Below are 13,513 nucleotides of genomic sequence, written 5' to 3' on the forward strand. Positions count from 1 at the left end.
GATTTGATAGATTAGTTAAAGGTGTAACTTAGAGACAGGCCTTTGGTAAACATGACTTCATGCTTGCCAGTGAAAATAATATAGTGCTATTGCACACATGGCCCACTATAGCTGACTGTTTATATCAGACAAACTCTAGTATGTACACTGTAAGTTAAGATCCTATTCTCAAGCCCTGTTTTATGTGCCCTCACCTGCAGAGGTGAGGTGGATGGTGGAGATGGGACTTTTTCAGTATTGGTATCTCACCTTTGGAATGCCTTTCCCTTTGAGGCTTGTCTGGCATGTACTTTTCTTTCCTTTAGTCACCAGGTCAAAAATATTTCTCTTTCCCAGGCTTTTAACTAAGGGCTTCCATCTTTTTATAGTTGTTTTATGGTCTCCTGCTAATCTAGGGCTGCCAGGTGCCCTGGGGCTGAAATCAGGGGATGGGTGTTGCTGGATGGTCTGTGCTAGTGGAGTCTGTGAGCATGTGCTCTGGAATGCATTGGGAATGACGTTGTCCTGCCAGTGGCCAAATCAGTAAAAATCAGCCCCAAATCACATTCTGGAGTTTCCCCACCTCTCCCCACATTGCAGCTGGACAAGAGAGAGGTGGGGGGGTGGAGACCAAGAGCATGGGGGGCTGGTAACCCTATCCTAGCCTCAGGACTGACTTTTACCAATATTATTTTAGACTGTTCTGTTTTATTTGCTTTTATGTCCTGGGTTGTTGTTTATTGACTTGTTTTTATTGTCTTGGTTGGTTTTATTGTTTTTGTTGTGAACTGCCTTGAGCTGGTTTGAAGCGACAACATGTGTATTTTCTAAATAAATAACAAAGTAGATAAAAACACTGATAATGACATACACTGGAAAAAATGAGTTCAAACCAACAAGCATAGCATATGAAAAGGCACTTTATTTTCTTTCTCCTTACAGAATTCCCTGAGTGTTAATCTAATATCCCTCAAGAAATGGTTTTGTTATTCTCTCTGTTATACCAAAATGGGGCTGTATATCCCCATTTTGTATATACAACTGTATATCCAGCTGGGGGTTCTGTAATTAGTTAGAGTGCTTCCATATAACAGCAAATCCCCATATAGCTCTCAAGCTGCTGCAGATGCAGAGGCATTCACAGTGGCAATGTTGCATCAACATTACAGTTTTCCCTGCATTTTTGTTGCCTTAGCCTCCCATGGCTGCCATTTCTCTACTACCACTAGAGAGCTTTGGGGGGCTTTTTAAAAATTGGCAGTTCCTAGATTGCTATAGTGGTACATTATAATGATCTGTTGCTATGGACCACTAGTTTACCTACATTCCCAGTTTTCATTTTATTCTAGCTCTTTTTGTTGTGGAGATATATAGGCGAAAGGTGCACCCCACATGTCACTGCAAAAAAAAGACTAGAGACTTAAATTAAAACAACCGTGGGAATTCAGGTGACCTAGTAAACCATGACAATAGGTCATTATAATTTTACATCATTATAGCAAATCTAGAAAGTGCCATTGTTTTTAAAAAGGAGTGAAATGTGCACCTTCTTCATCCACATAGTGTGTAGAGATGCTTGGATCGTGTTCTTTCCAAAAAGATTATATCAGCCCAGGTTTGGAAAAGATCACAGGAAAGCAGCAGAAAACAACTAGGACACTCACTGAGCAAAGTACAATAATGAACAACAATTAGGACATTCAGTGAAAAAGATACAACAGGGTATGGTAGCAGAAATTTGAAAAACAAGCATAAAGCCGGGAGCAGAGAGATGAACTCTTTCTGGAACAAAGCATAACTAATTTTCATGGCATATTTAGCAATATGGAAACTCCCTAGAAGGTACACAACTACATCAGCAGACAGTAACCAATAGAGTACGGTATATTCCATGTCTCTACCAAAGCATCCCTCTGAACTACTTCTTATGACACAGCCCTATAATCTGGTACAAAGCCATCCTGAATAATTCAGTTTTGCAGGTGCTTTCCTGACCCCCACAGGCAGACCATTCCATAAGGGGAGGGGCTACACAGAGAAAGTACATATGCGGGCAGCTGTTGATTTTGCCCAACTGCAGGATGGAATCTACAGATTACACTGTCCAGATGGGCAAAGTTACTGTGGCAGAACAATAGAGCAAGAGGTGGTTGCACAGATGTGAGGGGCCAAGACCATGAAGGGCTTTGAATGTGATAGTCATGACCTTGAATTGAGCCTGGTAGCTGATGGGACGCCTATGTGGAGAGTCTAGCCTTGATGTTACTGTGCCATGAATCCAGCTGGCCAGATCAGCCATGTCAAGGTTGAGGGCCATCTTCCAGGCTAGTCTGAGTTTCGAGAAAGCCTTTTTTGCAGCTGTATTTACTTGATTCTCTTGCACCAGTTCTGGGTCTAGTATAGCCCCTAGGCTCTTAACTGAATCAGGCAGGGTCAGCTGAACCCATCAAAGGTTGGAAGCATAATGTCCTTCAAGATATCTGCTCTATCTTAGGAAGGAGAAAGAAAAATGTGTCATAACATGTATACAGAAAGGAGATCAAAACACATATGCAGAAAAAGAAATACAAGAACAATTTATCAACGCTCAGGATTATATAAAAAGAAGTCAGTTTCAGAAAGTGGAATAAAAATATTTAAAAGATATCTCGATTACAAAGTTTACATCAGAACACAGAAAATTTTTAAATCAAACAATAACAATTCAAGAAATTTCCAGGGCAATAAAAAATGAAAAAGTACAAAGCACCAGGCCCGAATAGATTGACAACAATGTATTACACACATTTTGAAGAAGTTTTAATAATACAATTTTTTAAAGTTATGAATGAGATAAAAGAAGAAAAGACAATACTTTCAATGTGGCAAGAGGCATATATAACATTAATATATAAAGAAGGCAGTGATGCAACATTACTGCAGTCATATAGACCTGTTTCTTTACTGAAAGTAGATTACAAAATCTTCTCTACAATAATGGCAGAAAGATTAAGAAAATGCATACCAAATTGAATATATACTGATCAAACAGGTTTTTTTTACCAAAGAGGTACATGAAAAGTAATATATGATTTATAATAGATGCAACTGAATTTGTTAAAATAAAGCAGCATTTTTATTTTTGGATGCAGAAAAAGCGTTTGATAGTATAACTTGGCCTTTTCTATTGAATAAACTTCAGAATATGAGCTGTGGCTCGAAATTCTGGTATGAGATGCAAAGTGTATATTTGAACCTACAAGTAAAGATTTTAATAAATGGAAAACTAACAGAAGCAATGTCAAAGGAACATGCTAGGGCTGCCCCTGTCCCCTTTATTATTTACATTAGCAATAGAGACTTTAGCTATAAAGATTAGACAAGCCACAAAGATCAAAAGAATAAAAGTGGATGACAGAATTTAAAATGAAAAGTTATGCAGACGACATGGTTTTAACAGTTTTGGATCCACAAAAATTGTTTACAGTATGTACTGGACATATTGAAGAATTTGGATCTTTTTCAGGATATAACAACAACAACAACATTCGATTTATATACCGCCCTTCAGGACAACTCAATGCCCACTCAGAGCAGTTTACAAAGTGTGTTATCATTATCCCCACAACAAAACATCCTGTGAGGTGGGTGGGTCTGAGAGAGCTCCAGAGAACTATGAGTAGTCCAAGGTCACCCAGCTGGCTTCAAGTGGAGGAGTGGGGAATCAAACCTGGCTCTCCAGATTAGAGTCCCACGCTCTTAACCCCTACTCCAAACTGGCTCAACAGGAAGAAGACAAAAATGATAACGAAATTTTTAATGCAAGAACAAAAAGACATTATAAAGAGTATAGAATTCATAGCAGTTACCAATTCTATTAAATATCTGGGGTTAAATGTGACTGGACAAAATTGTAATCTTTTTAAAAACAACTATCAGAAGACCTGGAATCTGATGCAAGCAGATCTATTGAGATGGGAAAAAGTTAAAAATTTCGTGGCTGAGGAGACTCTTGGCAATCAAAATGAATATAGTTTTTATTCCAAATGCTACTGCTATATATAGAAGAAAGGATACTAACAGACTGACAAAGACAGATAAATAAATTTATTTGGAATAGCAAGAAACCAAGAATACAATACTCCAAGATGAGAAAAAGAGAAGAGGGTTAGCAGTTCCAAATATAAAATTATATTATCAAGTGGCAGGTCTGGACTGGATAGTGAATTGGATTAAAAATCCAAGACAAAGAATAGTAAAACTTGAATCAGCAGACCTAGATGTCTTACGTAATTATTCATGGATAAAGAAGTCAACCAAAACTATCATAACACAAGAAACAAATCATATAATTAGAGATGAACTCTTAAGAATATGGTTTAAACATTGGAATTTACAGACGCTTCCAAATTCTCTGCTCATGTCTCTGATGGAAGCTCACCATGATAAGTATATGAGAAATAAAAGTGGTTTCTTGACATATGGCCAGGGCTCATTTCGAGGGGGAATACACAGGAATGCAGTTCTGGCAGTTCCTCAAAGAGGTCAGGTGGCCCCGCCCACATGACTCTTGGCAATTTTGGTTCTGTTTCGGCCTGGATTGGGGCCGAAACAGCCCAGACTCCCACTCAGCAGCGGCCTGATCCTGACCATTGTAGACCCTTTTCCGGCCTAACCCTAATCCTTTTTGCCATTTTGGGCCCAATTTCGGCCCTGAATGGCCAAGATTGGGTCCAAAACAGCCAGGATAGGTGATGTCAGGGGTGTGGCATATGCAAATCAGTTATGTTAATGACACACTTCTGGTGATGTCAAGGGGCATGGCATATGCTAATGAGTTATGCTAATGAGTTCCTCCAACTCTTTTTCTATGAAATGACCCCTGCATATGGCAATATGATAAAAACTCTTAAGGGAAATTCAAGTTCTGGCAAGATATACAAGATGAAGGAATCAACATGCAGTGGTTACTATATTATCAGTTTCAAGACTAAAGAAGATTATTAACTTGGAAAGCAGAGCTCTAAGAGAAATGACTGAGTTCGAACAACTGATTATAAAACAAAAAAGATCATTTAGTACAATAAATGTGTAAGTTATTCAATTAGAAACAGAAGAACAAGTGAAAAAACGTATGATTAATTGGATGCAGAACTTTAGAGAGCAAATACTTATACACCAGTTGGAATGGCTATGGGGAAAAGAAATTAAGTTCACAGCCAGCTAGGCATTAAAAGAAAATTGGTATTAAATGTTTTTCCGATGTTATATTACTCCAAAGGATATTCAAAAAGTAGATAAAAATTATAAGGAAAATATTGGGAATGTCAGGATCACCTCCTGCACCAATTTCACATGGGATTCATAATCCTCTGAATACACCATCATGTCGTCAAGGTAAACGGTCACTCTTTTATAAAAGTATTTGTGGAGAACTTCATTAATTAATTCATAAACACCCCAGGGGCCCCTTGCAACCCGAAAGGCGTGACTCGATATTCAAATTGTCCCAAGAGGGTATTAAAAGCAGTCTTCCACTCATCCCCCTCCTTTATTCTTACGCGGAAATAGGCATCTCAGAGGTCCAGCTTTGTGAATATTTTCCCTTGAGCCACTACCCCTAATAAGTCTCTGATCAACGTAGGGGTAGGTGTTCCACATCGAGACTGCATTGATTCCTCTATAGTTTGTGCACAATCGCAAGCCCTTATCCTTTTTCTTTCTGAACAGCACAAGGGCAGCATGGGGGGAGCTAGCTTGTCGGATGAAACTTTGCGCCAGGTTTTTATCAATGAACTTAGGCAACTCCACTCTTTCTCCCAGGTTAATCAAGTAAATTTTCCCCTTCGATAATTTAGTCCCTGGGATCAGCTCAATTGCATAGTCTGTGGCTCTGTGAGGAGGTAATTCATCTGCTTCCTCCTCTTCAAACACTTGTCTTAAGTTCTGGTATTCTGGAAGAATGCTCTCCCTCTCCTCCATAATTAAACACACAGTCTCCGAAGTGGGGGGAGGATTTTGGCCCCACTTGACATTCCATACATGTTTTTGGCAAGCTTCAGAAGGAAAACACAGCACCCTGGCCTTCCACTTCACGTAGGGGTTGTGGTCCCATAGCCACCTTACTCCCAACACTAGGGGAAACTTGGTGGCGGGGCTGACCACAAAAGTCCTTTCCTCCCAATGTCCCCCCACCCCCACTGGGGTGGTCTCTGTTTCATAACTAAGGGGTCCCCTTCATCACCGTACTGCCCATCTGTTCGAAAACTAGGGGCTCAGGTAGCTTCGACACCTCCAGCCCCAACCCCATCACGAGTGCAGGGGCAATTAAGTCTCTACTGCACTCCCGAGTCAATTAAGGCCCTTACGCTGATGTTCATCCCCTCCGTTGGTTTAACAGGGTGACTACTATGAAAAACAACGCTCCCTTAGGTCTCACCCTTTACGGCACCAGGACTTCCACTACCTGCTGGCTGGTGCCCTTCATAGCAGGTCTCTCCCGTTTCCCTTCGGCGATTTCAGCTCCTCTTCATTGTTTGACAAGAGCTCTTCACTCGCAGTATTCCTTCCTTCCTCTGGCACTGCAGTCGCTGCGGTGGTTTCCTTCCTGGAAGTAGGTCAGGGGTCAGCCCATCGAGCGCCTGGTCAAGCGCCTTGGCTTTGGCTCCAACTCCAGGCAGCTCTTACCTTCACCTGGATACTCTAGCAAACTGGCCCAATTCCCTGCATCTCGAACACAGCCCCCACTTCCTCCTCCAGTCCTTCTCGGCTGGGGTTATGCCGGGTCACGACCTCCCTTACTCCCAGATCTGTGCATCCATCGGGCTTCTCTGCTGGCTGGCGTGATGCTGCAACTTCAGCAACTCCACTATTTGCTCTCAGTTCTTGATTTCACAAGTCTGTTGAACCCAGCTGAGGAGAGTTCGGCGGTCATCCTGCACCATCACTTTAGCCACAAGGTTGGAGTTCAGACCTGTTCTGAAAAACTCAATCTTCACCCCCTCCATCCGGTCCCTCAGCTTGGCTGCATATTCCCGGAACTCCACAGCGTATTCCTGGACTGGATGGTTGCCCTGTCTTATCCTCCTCAGGCAGGTTCTCACTCTCTCCTCAAGAGGGTCCTTGTACTGCTCCTTGAAAGCCTGGATGAACGCCTCCACACTCCTCAGTTCCGGGGCTTGGGTTGCATACAGAATCACATACCATTTAGCTGCGGGACCCCCCCAGCGATGAGCCTATGTAACTCACTTGGCTGGCTTCATTTGGGAAGGTGTGTCCCTATTCCCTCAAGAATTCCACCACATGTACGAGGAAATGTCCCAATTCATTAGAACTCCCTTCAAAGCAATCCTCCAGTCTGCAAAGCTCCAAAGGCTACAGAGGCAGCACTCCTTCCTCTGGTCGCCCTGGAGCCCCTCCTGATGGCGACCCTCCTCAGGGAACGGCCGCAATAACTCGTCTGGTTGGCTTGCTGCCCCTGCCAGTCCATGGGCCAGTCCTGTGAGGGCAAAAAGGTCACACCTCAGCAGCTGCAGCTCTTCCCAGAGTGCGGCACTGTGTTTCTTTCTGTACTCATGGTCTCTCTGCTCTTCTCCTCCATTTCCTTTCTCCAGGAACAGACTCCGTCTGCTTAGGTTCCTCCACCGCCAGTTCCTCAGCGCTCTCATGCTCAGGAAGGGATTACAGGCATACCAACATACTGCTCGAGGCCCCCTCCCTTCATCTGGGGGTTCACTTTTCCAGATCTTTGGCTACCTCCTCATTGTTTTCTGCAAGAGGTACTTCTATTTCATGTTTGTAAGGCAGTTCATCAAGTGTCTTCGGTGGGCACTGCACTTTAGGCATCAGTTTCACACAGCATGTGGCAGTTTTGCACTCTTTAAAAAAAAAGGAATCTGCAAGACAGCTATCTGGTCATATTCTGATACCTTTCTCTGACATGATACTATAGATGTTCACATCACATAGTATGTGGTGATAATTAGAGCAGTATTGTAGTCCTTGTTTTTAATTTAAAAAGAAAAGAAAGAAAAAAGGAGAGTAAACACTACGTAATTTTAAGTCATTGCAAGTCCTTATATCTTTAACGGCATATCTCCCGTTTGCCTGTACATTTGTAAACTATTTTTAATACAAAGTTTATTATATATTATGATTAAGTGTAATGTTAGTAAATCATGATTTGGAGAAATTCACCCCACCTCCTTGTTTGTGTGTAGCTTGGTAATATCCTATGTGGGACTGCACAGAAGTACGAAGATGAAAACAGGGTTGCACTTACTTGTAACCATTGTTCATCGAGTTCTTTTGTGCAGGCACACATCCCTCCCTCCTGCTTCGCTGTGAACTCTCTGGCATGGTCCAGTATGAGATCATGATGGCTCAGGAGAACTATGGGGAAGGGATTGCTCCTCCCACATGACTGTTTAAGCGGGAAAATGGGCTGAGACGTGACTGGGAGAAGTGGCCTCCAAGTGGAGCTTTATGGAAGCGATAAAAACTCCAGTCGGCAAGCCTGCATGTGCACAGTCCCATGTGTGCCTGCACAGAAAAACTCGATGAACAATGGTTACAAGTAAGGGCAATCCTGTTATGCTTGGCTCTATAGCCTGTTAAATTTTATTTCACTCAATCTTATTTTATTTTAAGGAGTTTATACTCTGGTGGGTCCCCTGTTTGAGGGAGAGTTTGAAAGATAACCTGAATATAATGCTTGGTTTATGTTGTTACTTCTATTTTTACTTCTATTTCTAGCTCAACTTCTTGTTCTCTTTAACTAAATTTCCTTACAGCTAATATTTACCTGGCAAACTGTCGACAGACTGGATGGAAAGTAAGGCTAGTCCACTTATGGGAAGAAAGCCATGTTATTTGACTAGGGCAGCTGAATACTTAACAAAAAATAATCCTTTTAAGATAAAGTCACCTCAATATACAATTACAGCAGCAGCAATAATATGGATATAGAAGTTAGCAACTTTTTACTTTTTTTGGTATGTCTCTTAAAGTTTTGTCACTCAATTGTAGGGGACTGAACAAGTAAATTAAGAACAAAAGAATTTCAACAATGATTGTAAAGCAACACCCTGATACATTGGTGCTATAAGAAACGCACCTTAAAGCAAAATTAAAACAGTATTTAAGTTGACCTGGTGGGCGTCTTGAAATGCCTAACTAATAATGAACCCACAAACCAAACATTCCCAAGAATGGAATACTATCAAATGCTGCCATATGTTTGAATTTTTTTTAATACTGTATAGTTGTACATCTGTAAATAGTTTATAAATATTGTATACTACTTCATCGACATTGCTATATTAATGTTAATGAGACAAGAGTTACATATTCAAACATTTTAAACCTATTTAATGTTTGTTTATTTGTTTACTGTAAAATTGAAAATTATTGAATAAAATATAAATTTAAAAAATAAAGCACATGAAAATGTATATACAATTTCTTTGTAACAGGCTCTTAAGCCCCATTAAGATCAATGGGGTTTATGTGCAGAACTTTTTGGCTTTGTTTTAATAAAATAAATACCTTTCCTACATTTCTGGCTGTTTTTAAATAGTTGACAGTCTCTTGGGGACCTCAGGGTTGACAAATTGTACATAGGGTTGTATTCAGGCAGGATGTGAGTAAAGAGGAAACAGCTATAGTTATCAGTCCCTATCACACTCCAAAGTTGGCTTCTTTCAGAAGTATGCTGCCCCAGGACAGCTATATTTAGCAGATTCATCTAGACCACCTCTATTTCTTGGTATGTTTTTTTAAATTTTAAGATAATCTAAATCCCAATGTTTCTAGAAGTTATTTTACTGTCTGTCATGGTCAGTGCAACATCCACTCTGACAAAGGACATTTCACTTTGTGTTTGGCCAAAACCATTGTTTTGTTTCTGAGAGTTTTCAGGGAAACTGCGAGATGTTGGGAAAGACCTGGAAACAGCAGTGGGTAAGAATGCCTTATACACTAAGAAGAAGCAGAGATATATGTTAAATTTCTTGTAGAGGAAATTTAATGTAAGTAATTGGTTCAAAATACAAAGACTGAAACAAAGGGCTTCACTTAACATTTTGAACTAAAGAAAGCTGTTAGTGTCATTATCTAGTATGCCTGTGCCTGTTCACAGGAGCAGGATATCTAGTCTGAAGTAAAATAAACTATCTTTGTTTTTCTACAGCTAACCTAACTCTGAAATTTATGTTAATACAAGGAGAATTCTGTCGAGAAGTGTTAACAACTCTTCAATATTAGGAAACAATAGGCAACCAAAAGAGTCTGTCTTCTTTTTCCTCATGCTCTGCTTGGCTGTCACACGTTTGTGTGTGTAAATGAGACTGCAAGTTTGCCTCTCTTCTGTTTTCTTCTGTCATGTTGTATAGATGTGAGAAAGTTTTGTGTGTGTGTATATTACTTGTATCTGGGAGTGATGATATATAATGATAAAGTGAGCTTGGTCTCAGTTTTCTACCATGGATTCAAAGTAGGGGATCCCATTCCCCTGTTGGGGGCAGGGGATCCCCTGGTTTCACCCTCTGCGGCCATTTACCTGGCCAGTAGGAGAGGAAGGTATGAGAATAGTCCTCCTGGGCATGCTCCCGGGATGGCGCGACAGTGGTACTCCTGGGAGTGACATCATCGTGCTGCCTCGAGAGGACTCCTGTGCTTTGCAGCAGACCGATTTGGGCCCCAAGCAGACCTGTTTGGGCTGTTTGAGGCCAAAATTGGCCCACTGAAAAGTGCCCACTCACGATGACATCACTTCCCAGAAGTCATGGATCCGGAGGACTTAGCTGTATTAGTCTGCAGTAGCAAAATAACAAAGAGTCCAATAGCAGTGATGAAAATCATGCATCTGACTAACAATAAAGTTGGTTAGTCTTAAAGGTGCTACTGGACTCTTTGCTACTTCCCAGAAGTGACATCATTGCACCGGTGCACACAAGGCGAATCAGGGGCCCAGCAAAATGGTAAGTGCTAGGTTCCCTGCCTCGCTCCAGGAGTCTAAGGAGACCTGGTAACCCTAATTCAAAGGCTGCACTTGGTATTTATTTCTGCCTCTGAGCATATGCACAGCATGCACCCTATTCATTCTTCTTTTCTGAGTGTGGCACAACTCTTTTTTTCCTAATTGGTGGAGGCCTAATCAAATATGTATGTTATTGTTTAGTGGCACCCCTAAACCACTGCCCCAAACCACTGGCTTCTTCTAGTAGGCTCTAGTTTCCATTTCCCAATGTCTTTATTCTCTCCAGTTTTTAGTAACTTCTGTCTTCTTGATTGTCAGATTAATTCTATATGTTTAAAATTGAAGAGAAACTTTCTCCTTTTTCGTTAATGTATATGCCACCTCTCCAGAGACTGGCTTGAGGCAGCTCACGAAGTAAAATACAATATGATCATAAAAACAAAATAATTAGCATTAACAAACCTTTAAAAACCTATTTACATCAGAAAACATTTAGCAGCCTAAAATTATCGTAAATTTCAGATAAACCAACAGTTATTTATTTTATTTAGGAAAGCTATAAAGTTATAAAAATGAAGACATGAACTGTTGTTTTAAAACTGTAAAGAAAAATATTGCTACAGTTTTAGTGGCTGACCTCGGGACCACATATCTCATCAACAGCCTAAGTACTGCTTACTATAAAATATACTGTAGTATTCTGAAGAAGTGAGCTGTGGCTCACGAAAGCTCATACCTTACCATTGATTTTGTTAGTCTTATAGGTGCTACCGGGACTTGCTCTTTTCCAAAATTCTGTAGTGGTTAATTTAGGGAGTGGGACTTTTTCTTTTATTCTTTTATTCTGCCCCCTATGAGAGTCTAGAGAGTCTTGATCAGTATTCTAGGTTGCAGTCCTTTTTCTTAGGAGTAAGCCCCATTGAATAACATGGGAGTTCTTCTGATAGGCTTGTTTTGGTTTGTTCCCCTAGGTTGGTATTGTTTCTCCTAGTATGACCATAAAATTTGAGATCTAAATACCACTATAAGTTTGGAATAATCTGCAAAATGAGGATTTAGCACCCTCAATCAGAACATCTCTCTTAAAAAAGAACTCAAAGAGTGATTCTGCACATGTTGGATAATGCACTTCTAATCCTCTTTATAGATCATTTGGAATGGATTTTTTGTGTGTGCGGAACAAAAAATCCACCTCAAACGATTGATAAAGTGCATTATCCAACGTGTGTGGAATCAGCCTTTAAAGAGAGTTCTTTATGTCTTGCATTGTGTTGTGGATATTATTTGGTCTTAATTAAAGCTGTTCATTTTTGGTTTTGCAAATCTGGTTCATCTGTTAATTTCATGATGGTATAACACTATCTTAGTTGGTCTACAGAAAATAATGGTGAGTTTTTCTTTGTTTATAAGATATTGTTTTGGCTAAAAGTGTGAAAGGTATCTTAGTATTTCAGCTGATTTCAAGCCTTTCCCATCATCTCAAGAAGGCGGGGGGTGGGCAAGAAAAGTAATGTTTTTCAGTAAATTCTGAACCAGTGAATTCTTAAACCATACTGGACAGTTTATTTCACAAATCTGCAGTGACTGTATAGTCTGTGTTCTAAACTAACATAAGCTTAAAGCTATACATCAAAAGTTTAACGTTTCCAGCATAGTAATCATATTTGAGGTTCAAAATCTACAAGACTTCTGAGAAAATGTGTAAACCTTCTGTATAGCATTTGACATTTCCCTATTATTAAGAAAGAAACTTTTCTTTAAAAAGATGAAATAAATCTGAGGTAGGAGAGCTGCCAACTCTAAAGCCCTGAGAAAGTACACAAGATTTATTTAATGGGTTTATTGAGGTATTTTTGTGTCATTTTGTTTGGCTATTAAGAGACTTTGACACTTATCTAATCAGACCCTTGTTTTTAATCCTGTCCCATTATGTGAGAACAAAAGGTCATTTAGTGGCATTACTGCTGGGTATATTTAGAACAAGTAAAAAGTTCATTGCAAGCTAGATGATCATTGCAGTGGACTTGAAGATGCGTGATGGCACCTACATCAACTGTGGAAACTTTTGTTCACACTTGGATATCCCGTGCTGTAGTGGGGCAATTACACCTAATATAAAAATATAATTGAGTGTCAGAGCGTCTAATATTCAAATAATTTGTAGTTTGGCTCTCAGATAACAGTGTTATGGGTCACATGTCTGGCACATGAGTGCTGCTACAACAAACTGTACCCCACGTAGATTCCCATTCTCTAGGAACAGACATCTCTTCATTTTTCAAAGGAGAAATAAGCAGCAGGAAAATTATATATCCATTGCTGCAAGGCAGGGGTCGAGTGAGGGGGATGTCATACCTCTGGTGGTGGATTTGGGTTAGTGCTTCTAAAGTGCTACGAGAAACGTTTTTATTGTTTAATCATCTGGAAAGGCTCATCGTTTCCTTACTTTTCATGTGGTAAATACTATTACTCAAAGCAAACTTTGGTTCTTGTCTTGCTTCTGATGAAGTAGTCTGATGCCTACACAAGCTTAAGTCACAATATGACAGAGGTGGCTGTATGATGTTAAAACATTTG

At 40.2% G+C, this 13,513-nt stretch overlaps 1 protein-coding gene across 1 annotated transcript in view; it reads left to right on the top strand.

Annotated features, from left to right (window-relative positions):
- DGKD (diacylglycerol kinase delta) overlaps positions 1 to 13,513 on the top strand; it is a 96,899-nt gene that overhangs the window by 42,617 nt on the left and 40,769 nt on the right. The window lies entirely within an intron of this gene.

The sequence above is a fragment of the Eublepharis macularius genome, chromosome 6, assembly GCF_028583425.1.
Source record: "Eublepharis macularius isolate TG4126 chromosome 6, MPM_Emac_v1.0, whole genome shotgun sequence".
Classification (NCBI taxonomy): domain Eukaryota; kingdom Metazoa; phylum Chordata; class Lepidosauria; order Squamata; family Eublepharidae; genus Eublepharis; species Eublepharis macularius.